The 23,081-nt window shown below is 43.4% G+C and overlaps 1 long non-coding RNA gene across 1 annotated transcript in view; it reads left to right on the forward strand.

Annotated features, from left to right (window-relative positions):
• Nucleotides 1-19,328, forward strand: part of LOC309390587 — a 45,910-nt gene extending 26,582 nt beyond the window's left edge. The window contains exons 3-4 of the long non-coding RNA XR_014175155.1: nt 9,362-9,460; nt 19,020-19,328. This is a non-coding gene — a long non-coding RNA (uncharacterized lncRNA). The remainder of the gene's footprint in view (nt 1-9,361; nt 9,461-19,019) is intronic.
• The last annotated feature ends 3,753 nt before the right edge of the window (nt 19,329-23,081 follow it).

The following is a 23,081-nucleotide window of genomic DNA, read 5'->3' on the forward strand; positions in this document are numbered from 1 at the left end:
CATATAAGATTTGCAAAAAAAAGCTGTCAGAGATGAAATCTATAAAAGAATGAGAGATAAACAACTGGTCTGTAAAGGAAAAGAAGTCATAATCCTCAAACAGATACCAAAGAGAATCAGAGAGCAAAGAAGGAGCTACCAATTTCTCTCTACATAACTGATAAAATATAAAATAATGTTCTGCTGGTTGATACCAGAAGGCATGTTAATATCCTAGCAAGATAAGAAAATAAGGATTGACACCATAGATAAAACCCAGGAATTCTATGAACATTACATAGAGGAAGAATCAGATAGCAGAGAGGAGTTAGAAACCCAAAGCCAAGAGGAGCAGCAGATGGAAGAAAAAGGATTAGACCAAGAAGTGTGAGAGAAGATTGATACAGAAGTTCAGGAAAGAGAAGAAGTGAGGACAAGAACCAAAGGGAATCAAAACCAAGTAGAGGAACAAAGGCGACAGACAAGTAACAGGATGAAGAAGTGAAATTAATATTGGTCAATATAAATGGACTAAATTCACCTATAAAAAGAAGACAACAATTTCTAAACTCCAAAAACAAAACATGGACATCACATGCCTACAGGAAGTTCATATTATGAAAGGAAATGGTAGTATCCTGGAATTTCCGAAGTTAGAGAAATTACATCTGGCCTTGGCCAAAACAAAGAAAAGGTGAATTGCAGTATATATAAAGGACTGGCTAAATCTAAACAGGTATACACAAATGAAGAGGAAAGAACATTACTAATTGAAGTATCAATAAAACAAAAAAGAGTACTAATTGCAGTCATATATGCACCAAACATGAACCAGAAAGAATACTACAGTAAATTACGTAAGTGGATTGCAGAACTGGAACTGGACAACATATATTTATTAGGGGATTTCAATGCGGTGGTAAACCCAAAGAAAGACTATAAAACAGATAATAAAAATAATTATGAAAGGACACTACCAAATGCATTCTTTGAAATGGCTCAAGAATTAAATTTAAAAGATGTCTGGAGAGAAATCAACCCACAGAAGAGTCAATACACATTCTTTTCAAACACCAATAATTCATGATCCAGGATTGACATGATGTGGATGGACCCGGAAATGGAGAAGGATGTAGAGGAAGTAGAACTAACACTGAACATGTGGGCGGACCACACCCCATTAACAATCAAGTGGAAAGGAGAGGCAAAAAGGAAAAAGCGTTGGACCATGAATCAGAAAGTTGTGAAAGAAAAAAACTATGTTCAATAGGTGGAAAAAGAATTAGTGTTTTTCCTAAACGAACAGACAACCATTCAAAACCTATGGATACAACAAAGCCTATGTGTGTGGCATTATGATAGCATATACAATAAGAAGAAACAAAGATAAAGAGAAATGATATTTCTCCAGGAGAAACTGGGGAAATTAGAATATTAAATCCAGAAAGAACCTCAAAACCAGGAAATTAAAGAAGAAAAATAAATAATTAAACATAGATTAAATTTAATTGTACAAGAAGGTGGAAAATTAGATGAAGTAGACAAAATTATTTCGAAAATGCCAACAAACCGGGGAGATGGCTAGCCTATAAACTTAAAAAAAAAAGAAATTAATACAGCAACTAGAGGGTGAAGAAGGGGTGATACACTACCAAAAGGAAGGGGGGGAAAGCATAGCAGTAGGATACTTTCAAATACTGTGTAGCCAAGAGAAAATAGAAGAGGAGGATATTAAAAGATATCCACAGAAGAGGAATCTTCCAATGTTACCGGAAACAACAAAGGAAACACTAAATGAGAGGATAATGAGGCTAGAATTAAAAAGGGAAATCCAAAAACAAAAAAAATAACAAAATCCTGGGCCCGAACAGAATTCCAGCAGAATTTTATAAAGAATTGCAAAAAATCATTAGAGAACATATTATTAGAAATGTATAAAGAAGTATTAGAGCAAGCTAAGACACCAAAATCCTGGATGGAGGCACTAATAACATTAATTCCCAAAGACAACACTGAAAAACAAAAGATCCAAAATTATAGGCCAATCTCACTGCTAAATGCTGATTATAAAATATTTATGACAATAATGGCGGAAAGTATTAAAAATATACTAAATGGAATCATATACCCAGACCAAAATGGATTTCTACCCAACAGACACATAAAAAACAATATACGAATGATAATGGACATAATAGAATACTTACGAGATACACTCAGGAAAACAAGCAGCATTGATATTTATTGATGCACAAAAAGCATTCGATAACCGGAATTGGGATTTTCTTATAAATCAACTAGCAGTAATGAACTTTGGAGAGAAATTTATTGGGATGATCAGAGCAATATATTCTAGTCAGAGGGCAAAAATAATACTATACAGGGAAGCAACAGAAGATTTCAGCATAACCAAAGGGGTAAGACAGGGATGCCCTCTATCCCCCCTGTTATTTATCCTCTCAATAGAGACATTGATGTTACAAATTAGACAGAACAAGGACATAAAGGGATTGAAAATTAGAACACAGGAATACAAAGTGCAGGCCTTTGCAGACAATCTAGCATTTATCATAGAGGAACCTCTAGAAACTGGACTAATATTATTACAAGACATAAACCAATTCAGTAAAGTGGCAGGGCTTAAAATAAATAAAGAGAAAACTAAAATATTAACTAAGAATTTAACCAAAAGACAGAATGAAGAACTGGAAGAGAAACTGGGAATTTTGAGGGCCAAGAAAATTAAATATTTGGGAATATGGTTATCGGCAAAATCTATTACAATAAAAGAAGATAACTACAATAAATTGCTACGACAAATACAAAAAGATTTGGATAATTGGATGAAGCTACAGATATCACTAATTGGCAGAATCTCAACAATTAAAATGAATGTATTACCCAAACGATTTTATCTTTTCCAAACAATACGGATTAAATTAGAGAATTTTTTTTCGAACAACTAAATAAAATGGTATCCAAATTTATCTGGTCAGGGAAGAAACCACGTATTAAATACAAACTTCTACAAGATAGTAGAAACAAAGAGGGCTTTGGCTTCCCAGACTTGGAGGTTTACTATCAGGCGGCAGCCCTGACATGGCTCAAGGACTAAATTCAACTAAAAAATGAAATAATTCTTACACTAGAAGGCCATGATATCCAACTAGACTGGCATGGCTTCCTCTGGGAGGGAAAGAATAAATCTCATTCCTACTTCCAGAGACACATAGTAAGGGATGCCCTGTTTAAGGTATAGGGAAAAAATAAAAATAAAATCATAATGTGAAAATCCCAATCTGGTTATCAACGATGGAGGCAATGACATATCCAAATACTATAGATCTCAGCAAAATGGTAAGTTATGGAAAATTCTTAGATGAGAAAGGAGAACTAAAATCAGTACAAGATCTGAAAACACAAGGAATAAATATGGAATGGTGGCCCTATTTACAAATTAAAACAAGATTTAAAAAAGATCGGGAACACTATGGAATACATGAGAAACAAATGGAGTTAAATAAAATATTATTAGGAACAAGAGGAAAAATGATTATTAGATTATATAATTTTCTTTTAAGATATAAAATGGAGGAAGAGATGGTAAAGGAGACAATGATTAGCTGGGGAAGAAATTTTGGCCATAATATAGAGTTAGAAAAATAGGATAAATTATGGGAAAGAAATTATAAATTTACAATAGCAGTAGTTTCAAAGAAAACTTCTATAAAATATTTTCTAGATGGCACTTGCCTCCAGCAAGATTGCGCAAAATGTACCCAAATTTATCCCCCAAATGTTGGAGATGTAGCCACAAGTCTGGAACATTCTACCATATGTGGTAGCCGTGCCCCATCACAAGGAAATACTGGTGCAAAATTCAGTAATGATTGGAAGAAATTACAGAGCGAAAAATAGAACTAAAACCAGAAGCATTCTTATTAGGACTATTGGACCAAAAATGGATAAATAATCTCAACACATAATCATACACATACTCACTGCAGCCAGGATTGCTCTTGCACAAAACTGGAAAAAAATCAATACACCCGCAGATGAAACAATAATTAGAAAAGTACTCGAATGTGCAGAGATGGACAAAATGACAATAGAACTAAAAGAAAGAGAAGAATCGGATTTCTGTAAAATATGGAATAAAATGTATAAGTGGCTAAAAACAGAAGCCAGAACAGAAAATAGAGAATGTAAATATATAGTTTTATAAATAATCAATATTATTATAAGTGTTAGCACTACTGTTGTTATATTATAGGACAAGATTAAAGCAATAGGAAGGCAATGCAGAATGGAGAATTATAAAGGCTAAACAGAAAAGCCAATACAGAAGGCTCTATAATTACTTTATATTGTTATGTATGTTTTGTGCTTTTTTTCTTGTGGTGTTTTTCTTTCTGTTTTTAAAGATGAAAACATTCAATTAAATTTATTATTAAAAAAAGAAGAACTATTAGAGGCAACAAGATGAAGTTCCAGCATTTTATGACACATTAAAAACTGACAAATCCATCTGACAATTGATAAAATTTGCTCATCTTCTAATGAAAACATGCAAAATGTGATCCTGTATACTTTCTCCCCCTACTAGGCAATTATAATGAAGCCTATTATATAGGTGACTAGTCGATAACCTGGCGTTGCCCTGGTATGTATTTATAGGGGGGGGGGGGGAATGTCTGGACCAAACATCATTCTAATGTTGGATTTTCCCCCTTACCAGAGGGAGCCCCTTTGTGGAGTACTGTGAAGCCGTTATCATAGCAACTCCACTGCGCTGTACAGTAAAATTCAGTATGGCAGTACGGCACAACAGGCTGTATCTTAACAGAACACATATCCCTAGGGGTGTTAGGGGTGTCTTACCCCCACAGTATTTGTCTCCAGAAAGTAAGTCCTCTGTGTACCAAATTTGGTCAAAATTGCTTGAGGTGTTCCAGAGTTGTGCTGGAACATACACACACAGATATATATATATATATATAAATATTACATATATATAAATGTAATGTTTGTTCAAAATCTCAAATCTCTGAAAGTTCTTCACCGATCGCTTTGAAAATTTGACACAACCTTTCATTCGACTACGTGCATGTTTTTATATACATATATTATATAGATGTCACACCTCTGACAGGTAAAAAGATGCTTTTTTGAAAACCAGCACCATCTGCTGGACGTAAAAGCAACGCACGCTATACCATAGCATTCATTTCTTGAGTATAGTACAGTTCGGCCTCTCTCCAGCTTCGTCCTGGCTGTCCCTTTATATGTGTGGCTGGGCTAGGGCGGAACCCTTTCCCCTTTCCGCCCCTCCTCCGACGAGCTTTGCCATTTCCATCAAGGGGAGCTGAAGCCTTTCGGCCTCCCCCTCCCCTCTCTCTCCTCCCCTCCCGCCAGGCCTTTGCTGTTTGTGGCAGGGCAGCGCCAGCACCATCCCTCGGCCGCATCCTCCCACCCTTAAGCCGGCCTACCCCAGCCCAGCCCAGTGGAGCTCCTCAGGGGACACCAGCTGCCTCCTCTCGCTGCCACCCCTGAGGGAAGCTGGGTTGGGGGCGGCGGCCGCCTCCTCCTCCTCCTCTCCTCCTCAGCTCGGCCAGGCCAGGGCCTGTGGGAGCATCCTCCGTGGCGGCTCTTGCAGGGGGCACTGTAGCTCACTTCCATGTGGGGGCTGCCTCTGCCAGGGGACTTGTGCTTTCTCTTTTCTTTCTTTTCTATTTCACCATATATATATATATGTTACGGTGAAAGACCGAAATTGGTGAATGTCAACATTCACCGGTGAATGTCGACATTCACCAGATACGCTTGGTGAATGTCCGAAAATACCCTTATCCTCTCGACACCCTTCTATTCGCGGAGTTTTTTTTTTAATACGCTTGGCGAATGTCCAAAAATACCCTTATCCTCTCGACACCCTTCTATTCGTGGAGTTTTTTTAAAAAAAAACTGCGATCCTGCGATCGACATTAAAAAAAAAAACTCCGCGAATAGAAGACGCTTAAAAGGAAGCGAGGAGCCGAGGTATTAGGGTAAGGGGATTAGGGTAAGGGTGTATGTCCGAAAATACCCTTATCCTCTCGACACCCTTACCCTAATCCCCTTACCCTAATACCTCGGCTCCTCGCTTCCTTTTAAAGGTCTTCTATTCGCGGAGTTTTTTTTAAAAAAAACCTGTGATCCTGCGATCAACATTAAAAAAAAACTCCGCGAATAGAAGACGCTTAAAAGGAAGCATATCTGCCGAGGTATTAGGGTAAGGGGATTAGGGTAAGGGTGTCGAGAGGATAAGGGTATTTTCGGACATTCACCAAGCGTATTTGGTGAATGTCGACATTCACCGGTGAATGTCGACATTCACCGGTGAATGTCGACATTCACCAGATTTCGGTCTTTCACCGTAACATACATACATACATACATACATACATACATACATACATACATACATACATATATATATATATATATATATATGAAAGAAAAGGAGAAAAAGATGGAGAAAGCAATAGCAATACTAATCTTGAGAAAGACATGTAGGAAAACAAAAGAAGAGTTAATTCAAGATCTGCTGCAGGCAAATTATTGCAAAGCATTATGGAATATTTTTTATTAACTTTATTGCAGTCATTAATCAGCAGAAAGAAAAAGAGAGACAAAATAGTTTTTGAATATTCAGGACAAAGTTAAGAAGCATGTGGATAGGAGCAATTCACCAGGCATTATATATCAGGACATGTTAAGAGCATTTTATAGCATCTTTTATCGAAGACTTTTGAATAAATTTAACAGAAATGAAATATTTTTTAAAAAACAGTTGACCATTTTCACAGCAGAAGGAAATTAGAAGGAGAATAGTGGGCTTGATTGGATTTAACTTGTTGATAATAGAAACCACAGACTAAACAACAATATGGCAAGAATTGTGGATTATGGCAAATTTTTGAGAATAGTGAAAAACTAGTCTATAAAGTGTTCCCAAAGAGACCAGTTAAGAAGGGACAGCAATGTCACTGACAGTGAATGTACCCATGAGTCTTCAGTTCTGAAGTGCTGTGATCTTCTTAAAGAATATATATGTTGGTGTCCCCCCCAAAATAAAATTAATTATTTTATTGGAAATATGAGTGGACAAGATATAAATATACTATATTACTTTAAAATTATATGTTAATCTGTATATGATAGATTGTTGCATTTTATGATACTAGAAAAATTATAGAAACTTGCAACTTTACAAAATAAAACGTTTTCATTGGAAATAAAAAAATAATAACAATTTTTAAAAGGAAGTATACTTGCTACTACATTCTGGACCAATTAAAGTTTCCAATGCAGCCTCATGTAAATTTTGTTAGAGTAATCGAATTGAGAGGTGAACATGAGCAGTTCTACCTGATCTAGGCATAACTGGTGCATGAGTTGTATGGAGGCACTCCTGGTCATGATTGTCACCTGTTCCCTCAGTAAGAGATGTCAGTCTAGGAAAACCTCCAGATTGTATTACTAACTCTTTCTGGGGAATTCTAACCCAATTCAAAATTAATGACAATATCACTAGATCTGTTGGGTGGACGAAAACAAATTCTACAGACATTTAGTTTTACCGAGGTTACACCAAACCTGCTTCTTCTCCATCCAGATCATACCGTGATAGCATTATTTGGGTGACTATTGGCAAGCTGTATAACCTACATTATGCATTAGCATATTGATAATATCAAATAAGGTTCTTTGGAATTGGCATGTCTACCACCTCAATAACCTTCCCCAGGAAGCTGTAAATTGAATGAAAATTAGCTACTAAGATTGTTTCTCTTGCACCTCAACTCCTCTTAGAAGTCTAATGATAAAATGTTAGTATGTCAAGTTTCTTGAAACTAGTGACTATGGTGGAGGAAACAAATCCAAATAATGCCCATAGACAGGTTCTAGGAAAAAGTGTTTTGAGTCCATGGGCTGAGAGAGACAAAATTCCTGCCAAAGTCTATAAACTCAGGGGGCTACAAAAATACCAGCTTAGCTCTGGAGCAGCAAAACATGACAATAACAAAACAGAACTTTCAAAACTGACAGACCTGCAGAGAAATCTGGAACCAGTTCAAAACTGATACAAAAGTCTCATTTTGAACTGCCCTAAAAATGTACACTTGTATCCTGGACATTCTTTCTGCCAGACTATATGCATACCTTTTTGGAACTCTGCTACGTGCACAAATGAATCCTACACTATTTTTTGAGGAGTTGAAACTTTAGAGAAATAATATTCTGTCTTGCTTGCCTCCTACTCTCAGGAATTCTCCTAGCCATGAAAGCTCATGGTGTAAGAATTGGTGTGCACTGGGAATATTTAATCAATTGCTAATTTGTCAGAATGACAGAATTGGCTAAAGATTGCAAAGCGGATTGCTGACAGCAAAAGAATACGTTGATTCACTGCAGAATCTGAGCACACAGAAAGACTGAATTGTAATTAAGCCAAGGGACTGCCTGTGTTAAAAGAGAAACTAGGCAGAGAAGACTTGCAGGATGGCTGCTATTGGATTTAAGGAGAGCTCTCTGCTTCATTTCGGCCAGAAGAAACTATATAATTTGGGCTGCAAAGATGGAGTGTTTCCTGAAGGCTAAGGAGCTCTGGGATATTGTTGTTAATCCACACCAGGCACCATTAGTAGCAGCTGACCAGAGGCAGCATGGTAAAGCAAAGGCTATATCATCTTGAGGTTAGAAGATGAGCAATTTATCAATGTGGCTGATTTAAAGACTGCACATGAAGTCTGGCTGAAATTAAGAAGTGTGCATGTGAGTGTGTCTGCATGCAATATCGTGCAATTATCAAGAAAGTTATACAGAGCCCGTCTTGAACCACATTTTGTACACATGAAAACTCTATTTGTAGAGGGTACTGTTGATGTTAAACAGTCTGGATGAAACATGGGACATAGTTTCTGAAGTATTTGAGTGCAAACCAGAGCAGGAGTTTTGTCTGGAGGTCTTAAAGGCTAGTTTGATTGCTGAAGAGAACAAGTGCCATTTTAGAAGAAGCCATGAGGAGAAATTCCTGAGGTGGGGCCCAAGGAGCAGATAGAAAAATGTAACAGATTGGCTGTCTGCGGAGACCAGATCAATGGACAAGATGTCTGCAAAGAGAAAAATAGCAGAAGAGACCAGAATAGAGCCCAGCAACAGAGACGGTGCTTCATTTGTGCTGATAAGACTTATTTGCAAAAGGCTGTTTGCAAGGAAGAAAAACAGAAAATGGACAAATTGCTGTTGCAAAAGTTAGAAATTGTAATAGCAGTGACAAATAGTTAATAGACAGTGGGACTAGTAAAACAACTGTTAACAATTCTAAATTGTTTTACAGGATGGATCCAGCTGCTACAGATGCAGTACCCTTGGCAAATGGCCAGAAGGCCAAGATCATTGGAAGAGGCAGTGTGCAAATTCCTTATCTGGAAAAGAGGTTTAATGATATATTATATATGCCTGAAATGGAGCACAATTTATTAAGTGTTTCTAGTTTAGACAAGCAAGTATTTGAGACCACATTTGCAAATGGGAGGTGTCTCATAAAGAGAAATGGGAATGTATGTGCACAGGGCATAAAAGAGGATAATCTTTATGTGTTGCAAGGTCAAAAGGTTCTATGTGCCCAAACATTTGAAAATTGTTATATAGGAGAAAATAATCTCTGGTACATTTAAGGGTTTTTGGAAGCAAAGCATGGGTGCATATTCCAAAGGCAATTAGGAGAAAGGGACAACCAAAGGCTAGAAAGCAAAGGTTTATGGGTTATGAGCCAGGCAAAAAGAGCTATTTCTTTAGTGATGGGAGCAAAAAAATAGTCATTTCCAGGTCTGCTAGCTTTGCAGAGCAAAATTGGAACAGAATTGATGCAAATTTATGGAATGATCCACTTAGTGATGGTAACTCACTTAGTGATGGTGTCAGCATTCAGGGAGGAGAAGCTGAAAAAGATATGAAGCAAGAGAGGGTTGAAACAGCAGCAGTCAATGCCACGCAGATCAGAGAGAACAAGGGGATTCTACCTGACAGGTATTCTCTAGTAAAGTAAAGGTGTGTAATGTATGGTATGAGCCAAGGAACTATAAGGAATTGGCGTTACCTAAAATTGAACAAGTAAAGTGGAAAGAAGCCATGGACAAGGAAAATAAATCCATGGGTGAACATAGAGTTCATATCTATGACTTTGTCACAGGGTTGCAAAGCCATAGGATGCAAATGGGTGTACAAAAGGAAAATATGCAAACTTTTTGCACACACTGAACTGGCAGTAATACCAGCAGCAATCCACCCCTGGTATAGTTCATAAACTGGGATAGACATAGCAACAGGTCAGCCATTGGGGACTGGTGTCGCTGCAAGGTTTGCGACACACTCGAGTCCGGATTCGCCTGTCTGGGTCTTCAGGGTTCTCCCTTGGGTGGGAGAACGAGCCCCTGTCCTCACCGGGAATTTGGAGGGTCCACGCGTGGACGAATGCCACAATTCAAGACATCACACAAAGAGTTTGCTCGAGGGAGGCAAGCACAGGATGCCCGGAGAATGTAAATGCTACATTCCTCCTGACGTGTCCTGCACAAACCCCTTTATTGCATAGTTTTACAATGGCTGGGAGATAGGCACGTACAGGAAAAGTACACTCAGTAATTTCCCACAAGAAAACAGTTATCAAATATTATAACAAGAATACAGTTATAGTTAAATGTTGCAGTTAGCCAACATCCTATGCAAGCATTTTTAAAGGTCATTTTCTCACGGCCTACTTGCGTTTCAGCTTCAGCAAAGCCTGAACCAATCTACTATTACTGTTATACACTCACATCTCCTCTGTTTTTGTTTTTTAAGAAAGGTCAGTATCCCTCTAAGGCTAGGCATTCCTCTAACGACCCACCCTCCGGTAGGCAGCGAGAAGGACCACTCACCTTATCCGGGAACTGAAGATCACTTTCTGTGTCAGAGTCTAAATCTGAAAATGTCAACAATGGTTGTTTGCAAGTATCATATGAGGAGGGTAGCAAGTTTTGCAGTAAGTTTAAATCTTTTCGAGTAGCACTAACTTCTCTATCTATATCACCAAGGCGAGTGCGTAAAAAGTGAAGCAATATTCCCATTATGCAAGGGCCAATGGCACAAGCAAGCAAGATCAAAATCAAGGGACCCATGAGTGCTGAAAGCAAAGTTGTAAGCCATGGGGTGGGGACGTTTCTACAGTCATAGTAAGGCGGATTGTAAAAGTATTACCTGGGTGACTGTGTCTAGAGTTATCATTTGACCTTCCCCCCCATTGCTTCCCTGCAAGCCATTCAGCGATTGGAAGATTTCTGCCATATGAGGTAAAGGTGACAGTCATGGGGTTAAGGCGAACACCACAACAGGCCCAATTCTCACATGAGTTCCAAGGCAAATTACTATCAGGGCCTAATACTGCTTTGATATAGTCCGAGGTATAGGGAGCCGTCCACCAAATCTTTCCAGTCGACACACATTGCCATGACTTACAATAATAATCTAAGTAGGTTCCACATTTATCCTGGTGGGAAAGGTCCGTGGGATGTCCAGGGCAAATATACAGGCCTGGGCCAATCTTCCAAACATCTCGGGTGGAAGGATCACATTTAGTCTTATGTTTAAAGCCATGAGCGCCAACCAGCATTTCAGCAAAGTCAAAGGAAAGCACAGGGAACCAAGGCCATAAGGTTCGATTAGAAATGGAATGGAGGGTATTTCCTTGAAAGTCTAAAATAGTCCAGGTGTAGTTTACAGGACGATGCCGATTGATAGGGCGTTCCTGCAGGGCACGCCGGTGGCGGACATGGGAGGACACGGGATAGGAGATCTCAAAAGGGTGCAGAAGAGAAACATCCATTCCAAAATCCCGTCTCAGTTTTGGAAAATCCAACGCACACCTATAGGTACCATAGTCCTGAAAAGAAATATTGAGGAGGAGAAGAGAAGTAAAACAAGGAGAAGACACAATATAGGTAGTATCAGAAGAGTGGATAGTTCTTCCTTCTTTAAACCAGTACCAGTTAGCCGGATGTATCACTGGATATCGCTGTTTACAGGTCAGTTCAGCTTTGCCTCCTAGTGGTGCAGCAACTCTGCAGTGAGGCACACGAATGTATGCGCTGAGCCGTTCAAGGAAGGTACAGTTGGGAGGAGGAAAGGAAGAGTCAGAAAATTTTGAAAGTGAGGGGTCAGAAGAAAAATCAAAAGGATCAGAAAGAAGAGGAAGAAAGAAACAGCTGAGTGAGAGAAAAAGCCGAATCGTCTTCATCCTCGTTGACTGGAGATTCCTCCTTTTTTGATTTTTGGGGGGTCAGGTGACACGGACGGACACACCGAGCCGGAACCCAGAGGACTCGATCCTGCAATTGTACTGCAGCGTATCCTTTTCCCCAGGTGATGAGTGGAACAGGACCCTTCCAGGCAGGATCAGGTAGATGCCTATAATAGACAAGTGGACGAGAAGAGGGGAGGGGAGGGGAAGAAAAGTGTCGAGAGGCCGCAGTAGAAGCAGGAGATCCAGTCAAGTTTAGAAAATTCAAAGAATATAAGCAAACATTCAACACATTCTGTAACGCCGGGAGAGATGGGGGGCTGAGGCCCTTTTTTCCCAAATGTCTGTCCAGAGCTTGTTTCAAGGTACCATTGGCCCGTTCAACAATTCCTTGAGCTCTGCTATTAAATGGTATGCCAAATTTGTGAACGATTGACCAACGGTGGCAAAATTGTGCAAAGGCAGAACTAGTATAGGCCGGGCCGTTGTCAGTTTTCAATGTTTTTGGAGCTCCCAACGTCACAAAGGTCCGAATACAAAGGTTGATAACATTTTTTGAGGCTTCCCCCCTTTGCAAGGTAGCCATAATAAAACCCGAATAGGTATCCACAGAAACATGGATATATTTCCAAGGGGCAAAGGAGGAATATTGAGTCACATCCATTTGCCATGTCTCACAGGCCGAGGTACCCCCAGGGTTTACGCCCTGTGGGATAGCAGCAGCCTGGAGACTACAGGTCGGGCATTGTTGAATAATTGCAGTGGCTTCTTGATGTGTGATGCCAAATTGCTTGACAAATGCTTTTTTGTTCTGATGAAAATAGTCATGGCTTTCCCCAGCCGTGAAGGTTAACAGACAGACTGGTGAAGCATGCTTACAGGCTTCATCTGCCATATGGTTCCCTTCAGAGAGGAAACCAGGTAAATTTTGATGACTTCTAATATGTGCCACAAACAGATGATGGGCGCGGAGGTGTAACAAATCCTGGAGCTGTAAAAAAAGCTTCATTAATGGGGCAGGGGTGGAAGGAGAAATATATGCATCATAGATGCAAGACACCAAATGAAAAACATATAAACTGTCAGTAATGATGTTAAGAGGTTGGTTCGGGAATACTGACAGATTAAAAGCCAGATTAAAAGCGGACAGCTCCGCCTGCTGGGCAGAGGGCTGTAAGGAAGTTTGGCGAGTCTGCCATTGGTTAGCAGAATCTTGCCATGCACAAGCGCCCACTGATTTTAAGCCATCAGTGAACACAGTAAGAGCCTCCTTGATAGGAGAAGAAGCGACAGGGGTAGTAAAGAGAATAGGAACAGTCTTAAGAACTTGGATTCTTGGATCTGGAGGGAGATGGCAGGAGACATTGCCATTCCAGTCCTCCAGAGCACTTTGCAAAGCATCTGAAGATTGAAACAAAGATTCCCACTGGCTTAATTTAAAAGGTACATAAAGGGAACAAAACTCTATTCCCATCAGTGCCTTAGTGCGGCGCCTCCCCTTTTCAATAAGAAGAGCCATTTGTAGGGCTTTGGTAGTAATAGAAGCCCTAGGGGTGTGAGCCAAATGTAACCATTCTAAAATGTAAAGTTTAGGTTTTGAGATTAAACATGTAAAAAGCAAATTTTCCATATATGTCCCCAAGTAATTAAAGGAATCGGTGTTTTGTCTGGTAAAAATATACCAGAGGGAGAGGCAAACTTGTTTTTTGTTGAAAATGCCTCTGATAAGTGGTCAAATTAAAAAGTGAAAAAATGCAATTGATTGAAAGTAAATAAACAAGGATTGGGTTTGTTTTTGCATGGCTGGGAGGCCGAGGCATTTTTCCTCTTTTGATTTATTCAGGGCATGTTAGTGAGTCTAATTAGCTCGCTCCGCAATTCCCTGGCCATGAGAACCGCAGGGCAAGCCAATTGTGTGTGTGTTGGACCACTTGTCACAAAGGTCTGCAAAGGCAGTACAGATGTAAACAGGGCCATTGTCTGTTTTCAGTTCAATTGGGCGTCCCAACATTGCAAAGGTACAAATACAGTGGTTGATCACACCCCTTTGCGGGGTGCCATAATAAATCCTGAATAAATATCCATGGAAATATTTCCATGGGGCAAAGAAAAGGTATTGAATCATCCATATGCCAGAGTTCACAAGTCCTCACATACACAAGTCCTCACATATTCATAGCTATGACTTTCTGAAAAAACATATCTCTGACTTTCTGAAAAAACATATCTCTAACTTTCTTTCACTTACTGAAATCCTTTCTTGCAATGACCAGTTGCTGTACAAAATGCACATTGATTCGGTTCCAAAATGACCTCATCAACTGCCAAGCTTCAACTGTCCTTATCAACTTGCTTTTTTCCTCTCTTTTGTTTCTGCAACATCTCCAGTCCATTCAACAAAGCACATCTTTTTCCCACGTTTAGGTCAGATGCCTGTTACAACATTCTCTTCCCATCTATATACAAAATAACCTTTTTCTGGCTCCAATATCTGATCTAAATGTCCGTGTGAAACTGATCTGGATTCTAGCAAAAATGTTACTCATTCTTTCTGACTGCATTTTGTATTTTTTAGGTCATCTCTGTTAAAATTCTAAAAGGGACAGCAACCAGTGCTACTAACAAACAATTAAACAAACAGAGTGACATCTGTTAAGCATACAAAGTGCGCGCAAACATAAAAACATAAAAGAGAAAAAACACAGCTTCAAAAATCAAACAAACAATTAAGATAGTTTGAGTATACTCTGAAATATGCAGGCATCGGATATCACCCTCAACCCCGCCTTTCTGAGGCTCGCAGGGAGAGGAGAAAAAAAAGGTGAAAAGAACACAGCCCCCCCCCCCTGCCTTCTCACCAAAGGCAAAGAGGGGGGTGAGAGGAAAGGAAAAAAATGTTTTGTTAAAACGACAGGCTCTTTTAACACAACACGCTCTGCTTTTTCAGCCAACGTACCTTACATTTCAAGCATCCAATACTAACTACATACACACCCATTCACACCTATAGTTACATTTCTTTTGCCACATTAATTTTACACACTATCATTATAGATGCAAAGAACGGTAAGTCAAAGGAAATTAAATGCACAGCGGGGGAGGATTGCAAAAGCAAAAGTCAGGAAAAGGGGAAGCGAGAGTTGTATCTTTTTTCCAAGGCAATTTACAATCCATACTAGGGTTTTGATCCCTGATGAAAGAGAGGGCGAGATGTTACAGACATGCCCCTCCTTGGATTTTTACACTCCCTTGTAAAATAACACTTTCCTTGAGGTTTGCTGCCTTGTAATAAAGCAGCTACTAACAAATTAGTTTTATGAGAAGATGTTCTTATGTCCTGACACACTTTAATCATATCTACCAAATATATTTTAAAAGGTAAATCAAATTCTTTTTTGATATCACTGGCAGGACTTTCCCATTATTTTTAAAATCAGCCAATTGTTTTAGTTTATTAGTGAGTTTGCCATGATTAAGACAGAAGACCAATTAATTCCTTGTTTTTCAAATGGGGAAGTGTTTTTCCCCCATTAGAAGAGATTTTAAGGCAGGAGGCAGTTAACTCTCTCATTGCCTTTAGGTGCGAGACCAGATACTGAGAGAGTTTTCCACCTATACGTGTTTCAGGCAGGGCGAAGTGCACATGCTTGTAGATTCTTTTAAAACACGCAGTTCAATGTTGGTATGGACAGGGGGGCCGGGGACGCCCGGCACAAAGGTAAAAGGATAGGCGACAGGGAGATCGGAGGAGTCAAGGGAAAAGGAATGAGAACGGAGAAGGGAGGAACGTGACCACCCTGGGAGGGAGAGGGGAGGCAAGAGGCAGAAGAAGGAGAAGGGGGAGGAGGGGGGTAATCGGGAGCCGTAGGTGAAGGATAGGGAAGGGGAGAATCAACATTTACAGGAACATACAAAGAGTGTTTTTCAGAGGAGGAAACAGAAGGGGTGTGTGTGTGGGAGAAGGCAGATTTAGAAAGAGGATAGACATTGATGTCATTAATCTTTTGGATACATTTAGTACTCTTCACAGGAGCGAAAAGTTTCTCTCGGTGATGAGCAGAAACTTTAGAGCCCGAGGAGCCCATGACTTACGTGTGCACAGTGGCGCGTCCGGCCGGGTAAGTTCACAGGAGTGAAGGAGAGCACACCGCTAGACAACGATCGTGCCCACGAAGACGCCAAGACAGGACTGGACGAGCCCCCAGATGTCGCTGCAAGGTTTGCGACACACTCGAGTCCGGATTCGCCTGTCTGGGTCTTCAGGGTTCTCCCTTGGGTGGGAGAACGAGCCCCGGTCCTCACCGGGAATTTGGAGGGTCCACGCGTGGACGAATGCCGCAATTCAAGACATCACACAAAGAGTTTGCTCGAGGGAGGCAAGCGCAGGATGCCCGGAGAATGTAAATGCTACATTCCTCCTGACGTGTCCTGCACAAACCCCTTTATTGCATAGTTTTACAACGGCTGGGAGATAGGCACGTACAGGAAAAGTACACTCAGTAATTTCCCACAAGAAAACAGTTATCAAATATTATAACAAGAATACAGTTATAGTTAAATGTTGCAGTTAGCCAACATCCTATGCAAGCATTTTTAAAGGTCATTTTCTCACGGCCTACTTGCGTTTCAGCTTCAGCAAAGCCTGAACCAATCTACTATTACTGTTATACACTCACAGACTGGCTGGAATAGGACATGGCAACAAGATCAGATAATGTATAGGCCAGTGATGGTGAAATTATGGCACGTATGCACAGGTGGCACGCGGAGCCATTTGTCAGGGCACGTGAGGCGCTACCCTGTCAGCTAGCCAGCGCACACGCATGTGCTGGCCAGCTGCTTTTTTAAAGCCATTTTTCGCCCTCCCCAGGCTCCAGAGGCTTTATAGGAGCCTGGGGATGGCGAAAAGAGCCTCCCCGCCCCCCAGAGGCCCTCCGGAGGCTTCATGAGCTTCCCTGACGCCTTCGGAGCACTCAAAATGACCCTTTGCTTGGAGGGTCGTTTTGAGCGCTCCAGAGGCATCAGGGAAGCCTCTGGAAGGTCCCTGAAGCCTTCGGAGCGCTCAAAATAATCCTCCGAGCACTCCAAAGGCTTCAGGGACCGTTCAGAGGCTTCCCTGATTCCTCCGGAGGGCATCCAGGGGGGCTGTTTTTGCCCTCCCCAGGCTCCTATAAAACTTCTGGAGCCTGGGGAGGGCGAAAAAAGCATGTAAACATGGGCGGGGAGTGCCTGTAGTGCGCGCATGCGCACTGGGAGTCGCGCATTGCATTATGGGTGGGGCACACCTGCACACGACCCCCCCTGCACTCTCCCCACTTATGGCACGCGAGCCAAAAAAGGTTCGCCATCGCTGATATAGGGATAGCAACTAAGTCAGCCAATGAGGGCTGTTTGGGAGCTGAAACAGCTTGGAGCCTGGGTGTGGCTTTGGTTAACTGATATGTATAAATACACCCTTCTATTATGGTCCTGTGAATATGAATATGTCCTTCTGTGAATATGTTCTTCTGTTAACTGTGCTATTCCTTTCTTGTATTATTTCTTTGATAAGGAGGAATACTTCCTCCTTCTCTCTCTTATCTTTTTTGGAATCTGCTTAAGAATGGTGATTTCTTCATCTTTATATTTCAATGGTGTTTCCCTTTGGGTCTCAAGCACCTCGTCCCTTGTGGTCCTCCTGAGAAATTTATAAGTAAACAAACAGAGAAGGGCGGGCGCCATCTTGACTCCTCTTTCCACAGTGAGAAAGAAAACGGATATCTCTTATCAAAGCTTTTAAAGGAAAAACAGCTCCACAGTCATTACTAGCAGTTGTGATAAAGATCTTTCTCCGTTGGCTAGCTGAAGTGACAGATCAGCCTTTGTTCTCTCTCTTCTAAGACCGGTTCAAACACCGCTTAATCTGAGGGTGGGGGGGTAGAAGAAAGAAACACACCCCTCTAATCTCCATTCAAATAGGTTGAACACAAAACTTACAAAAGTCTGCTGCTTTTCTTTTAAACAATCAGAGAGTTCAGGATGGGTCTCCTACCACCAGGATCCAGACGCACTTCTCCAGGTACACTCTCTCCTCCGGACCCATTCAGCAAAAGGGCGGACAGCACAACGCTGTCCCTCGCCCCCCCCCTCTGCTCCCCGGCTCCTAGGCGAAGCTGAAAAGCACCCCCGCCGGCTGCCACCGATTCCAGAGGGCTTCAGCAAGCCGCCCTTTGGCAGAGAACCCCTCCAGGGCCCCCTGTGCTCCTTACATAGCCAGCCGGGGAGACAAGCGGCGGACAACACGTCTGTCGCCTTCAGGAACAGGAAGTCGTCTCCTAAGTAAAGCAATTTTTGAATGCTGTTAAACTTATTGAGGGGACATAAGGATATGTTTGGAGAGTTTCCTGGACTACCTGAACATCTGACTGAGTAACCCTGGGATATGAAAGAACTGTGACTACAATATTCTTTGGGGAGCAAAATTAGGCCTGAACATATGGTTGTTGAACTATTGAGTAAAAGTGGACCTTATTAAAATAATGTCAGAATTTGTTGCATACATTCAAATCCAGAAGCCCACACAGATAACTGATGCAGCAGGTGTCAGGCCTGCAACCAGGTTCCTTTCGGATCTTTGGCCTGCCACATTTCTATCTACTATGCTGTTTCTATAGTGGGGAAATGGGAGGGGGATAGTAAGGAGTAGGATGTGATGCAACCAAAATAAAATTCCTTTTAGATTGCCAAGATCATCCTTTGTCTTGGTACCTCTGCACCTGACCGGAACTGGATGGGTGGAACTGCCAGCATGTCAGTGGAAGATTGGACCATGTGATGGACATAGTGGGGCTTTGGTGGGTTGCAAGTGGTACGCCCCGGTACAGTGCTGGTACAGTGTGTCTGGAGGGCCCACCCACCCACCCACAGTCCTTACTGGTGCTTTATGCTTTTGGCTCTTCTGCGCACGTGCATGGCATGTACGGCGCCTGCGTGACACTCTGCGGAGCAGCTAGAGCATCGTGGAGGCTTGCAGAAGCGTCATTTGATGCTAGAGCACACACACGCAGAGCGTGTGTGCGCGAGAGCGCTGTTCGTGTGCATGTGGGTAACTCCAGGGTGTTCCAACCGTACAGTACAGTTGGAATGGAGTCCGGAACCCACCACTGGTGTGGGGGCAAATCTTGAACTTTCAATGAGGGTGGAAAACCAAGAAGTTCAGATTCAGGTTTTCACAGATGTGCCAACATGGCTCTCTTAATAAATTGGAACTTTGAGCAATACTTTGCCTTGGACTCTGATTTAATTTTGGATGCTATTTGGAACCCTGACATTAACCCAAATCTCCCTTAAAATATTTCACCAGCTACCCCTGCAGTTGGGGTGCTGGGCAGGGTGCTGACTCCCAGCACTGACCCAACCTGGGACAGTATAAAATATCAGTGAAGGTGGAGGGGAATGTAGCAGATGACGGATCGCTTCTCTGTGCCGAGACAATCTGCAGACATTCCAAAGCTGTAAAGGGGGCTGCAGAGGAGGTCACCTGGAGATTTATGGCATCTGGGGAAATGCTGTTGGAGCCGAAGGAGGTTGAAGGCTGTTTTGACACATGGCTGGAGAAGACCAAAGCAACAACCCACTAGCTGACCAGATGATTGGGGCCTCCCAGACCAACCTGCACAGCCAAATGTTTTTTAGGTTTTAGGTTTTATTCAATTTATAGACCGCCCCCTCTCCCCGTAGGGACTCGGGGCGGTGTACAGACCGTTTGTGTATAAAACAACAAAACATAACATAAAACATCAGACAAAACAACACACACATACCATCTGTATATACAACCCAAACTAATTAAATAATTAAAAACAATTCTAAAACCAGTTTAAAACCCCAAAATTTAAAATTTAGAAAGCCATCCAGGAAGGTCAGTAGTAGATGTTCCCTGTAAATACAATTACAATTACAATTAGAATTAGGCCAGGCTGGCTAGTCGAAACAGGTGGGTCTTGAGTTTCTTGTGGAAGGAGCGGAGATCCGAGGTGGTTCTAATATCGGGGGGGAGTTCGTTCCAGAGGGTTGGGCCCATCACAGAGAAGGCCCTATTCCTAGGCACCGCCCGCCCGCACTGCTTAGCGGAAGGTACCCGGAGGAGACCCTCTCTGTGAGAGCGGATTGGTCGCAGGGATGTGTGGGGTAGAATGCGATCCCGCATGTAACTAGGTCCCGAGCCATGGAGTGCTTTGAAGATGACAATCAGCACCTTGAAACGCACCCGAAAAGCCACAGGCAGCCAGTGCAGCTCACGCAGGAAAGGTGTTACATGGGAGTACCTAGTACTCCCCATAATAACCCGCGCAGCTGCATTCTGAACCAGCTGGAGCCTTCGGGTGCATCTCAAGGGGAGCCCCATGTAGAGAGCATTGCAGTAATCAAAACGGGAAGTCACCAGGGCATGAGTGACTGTGCGAAGGGCGTCCCGCTCTAGTAGGGGGCGCAATTGGCGCACCAGGCAAACCTGGTGGAACGCCCCCCTAGCCACGGCTGTCACATGATCATCCAGCGACAGCCGGGAATCTAGGAGGACGCCCAAATTGCGTGCCCTATCCACCGGGGGCAGTTGTTCCCCCCCCCGATGGCCAGAGATGGAACACATTGGCTAAAGCGGGGTGCCGGTAGCCACAGCCACTCCGTCTTGGAAGGGTTGAGCTTGAGTCTGTTGTCACCCATCCAGACCCGCACGGCTTCCAGACACCGGGACATCACCTCGACGGCTTCGTTGGGGTGGTTCGGGGTAGAGATGTATAGCTGAGTGTCATCTGCATACAGATGGCACTCAACCCCGAATCCTCGAATGATCTCACCCAGCGGTTTCATGTATGTGTTGAACAGGAGAGGTGAGAGGACCGACCCCTGTGGCACTCCGCACGTGAGCGGCCTCAGGGTCGACCTCTGCTCCCCCGCCAACACACATTGCGTCCGACCGGAGAGGAAGGAGGAGAACCACGGCAAAACGGTGCCCCTCACCCCCATCCCCTCCAATCGACGCAATAGGATACCATGGTCGATGGTATCAAAAGCCGCTGAGAGATCTAACAGGACTAGGATGGAGGAACAACCCCCATCTTTCGCCCTCCAGAGATCATCCACCAACGCAACCAAAGCCGTCTCAGTGCTGTGGCCGGGTCGAAAACCGGACTGGCACGGGTTTAGATAAGTAATTTCCTCCAGGTGTCGAGGGAACTGTTGCGCCACCACACTCTCAACAACCTTCGTTAAAAAGGGAAGTTTGGAGACAGGACGATAATTGGCTAACTCTACTGGGTCCAGGGAAGGCCTCTTAAGTAGGAGCCTCACCACCGCCTCTTTCAAGGCGGCTGGTAGGAACCCCTCCCCCAGCGAGGCGTTCACCAGCCCCAGGAGCCAGTCTCGTGTAACCTCCCAGGCTGCCAGTACAAGCCAGGAGGGACACGGGTCCAATAAACGTGGTGGCCCGCAGTCGCCCGCGTAGCCTGTCCATATCCTCAGCGGCAACAGAGTCAAACTCCTCCCAGAGTGGTACCTCAAGACTCGCCTCCGGTGTCTCCCCACGATCACTGAGGGGGACCCATTCGCTCCGGATCTGAGCTATTTTGTCCTGCAGATATTCCCTAAATTCCTCTGCCCTACCCTGCAAAGGGGCTTCCCACGGCCTCTGTGAGAGGAGGGAGCGGGTCACCCGAAACAGGGCGGCAGGGCGGTTTTCTGCGGATGCAATAAGGGTGGCATAATATCGACGTTTAGCCACCCTTAGTGCCACAAGGTAGGTCCGTAAATGGGCTCTTACCTGTGTTCGGTCAGATTCGGTGCGAGAGGATCTCCATCTGCTCTCTAGGCGTCTCTTGTGACGCTTCATCACCCTCAGCTCCTCGGTGAACCAAGGGGCCAGGGTGGTTCGCTGCCACCAGAGAGGCCGCAAGGGCGCTACCCGGTCCAAGGCCCTGGCCGCCGCACTATTCCATGCGGCCGCCAGGTCCTCCGTCCGGGAGCGGGTCAGGGCTACAGGAAGTGGCCCAAGCTCCGTCTGGAACCTATGTGGTTCCATCAGTCGCCTGGGGTGGAACCATCTAAGATCTTCTGGTTCCGCCTCCCCGCGATGGGGGGTAGCGTCAGGGAAGTCAAGCTGGAGAAGCGAGTGATCTGACCATGACAGGGGAGTAATAACCAGATCCCTTATTCCCAGATCACTCTTCCATCGACCAGAGATAAAAACAAGGTCCAGCATGTGGCCTCCCTCATGTGTGGGGCCCTGAATTATTTGGGTCAGGTCCAAGGCTGTCATGGAAGCCATGAACTCCCGAGCTACCTCGGATGATTCACCCGTCGATGGCAGGTTGAAGTCCCCCATAACTAATAGTCTGGGGGTCTCAACCGCCACCTCCGCAATCACCTCGAGGAGCTCTGGCAGGGCCACTGATGCATAGCGAGGAGCCAAGTATGCAATCAGCAGGCCCAACTGACTCCCTGGGCCCCATCTCACACCTAGAGTCTCACATCCGGATATCTGAGGTACAGTGAATTCTCTCGGTGCCAGGACTTCCCGTATAATGACCGCTACCCCACCACCCCTACCCCGGGCACGAGGCTGATGGAATACATGGTATCCTGGTGGGCACATTTCCACGAGGGGCAAACCCCCCTCGTGGCCCAACCAGGTTTCCGTGATCCCTGCAAGGTCCGGCTCCCCCTCAGAAACCAGATCATGGATGAGGGGGGCCTTATTAACAACGGACCTTGCGTTCCACAACATCAGCCTCATGCCTCGGCT

This window comes from Natrix helvetica (genome assembly GCF_964273705.1).
Source record: "Natrix helvetica genome assembly, chromosome: 4".
Lineage (NCBI taxonomy): Eukaryota > Metazoa > Chordata > Lepidosauria > Squamata > Natricidae > Natrix > Natrix helvetica.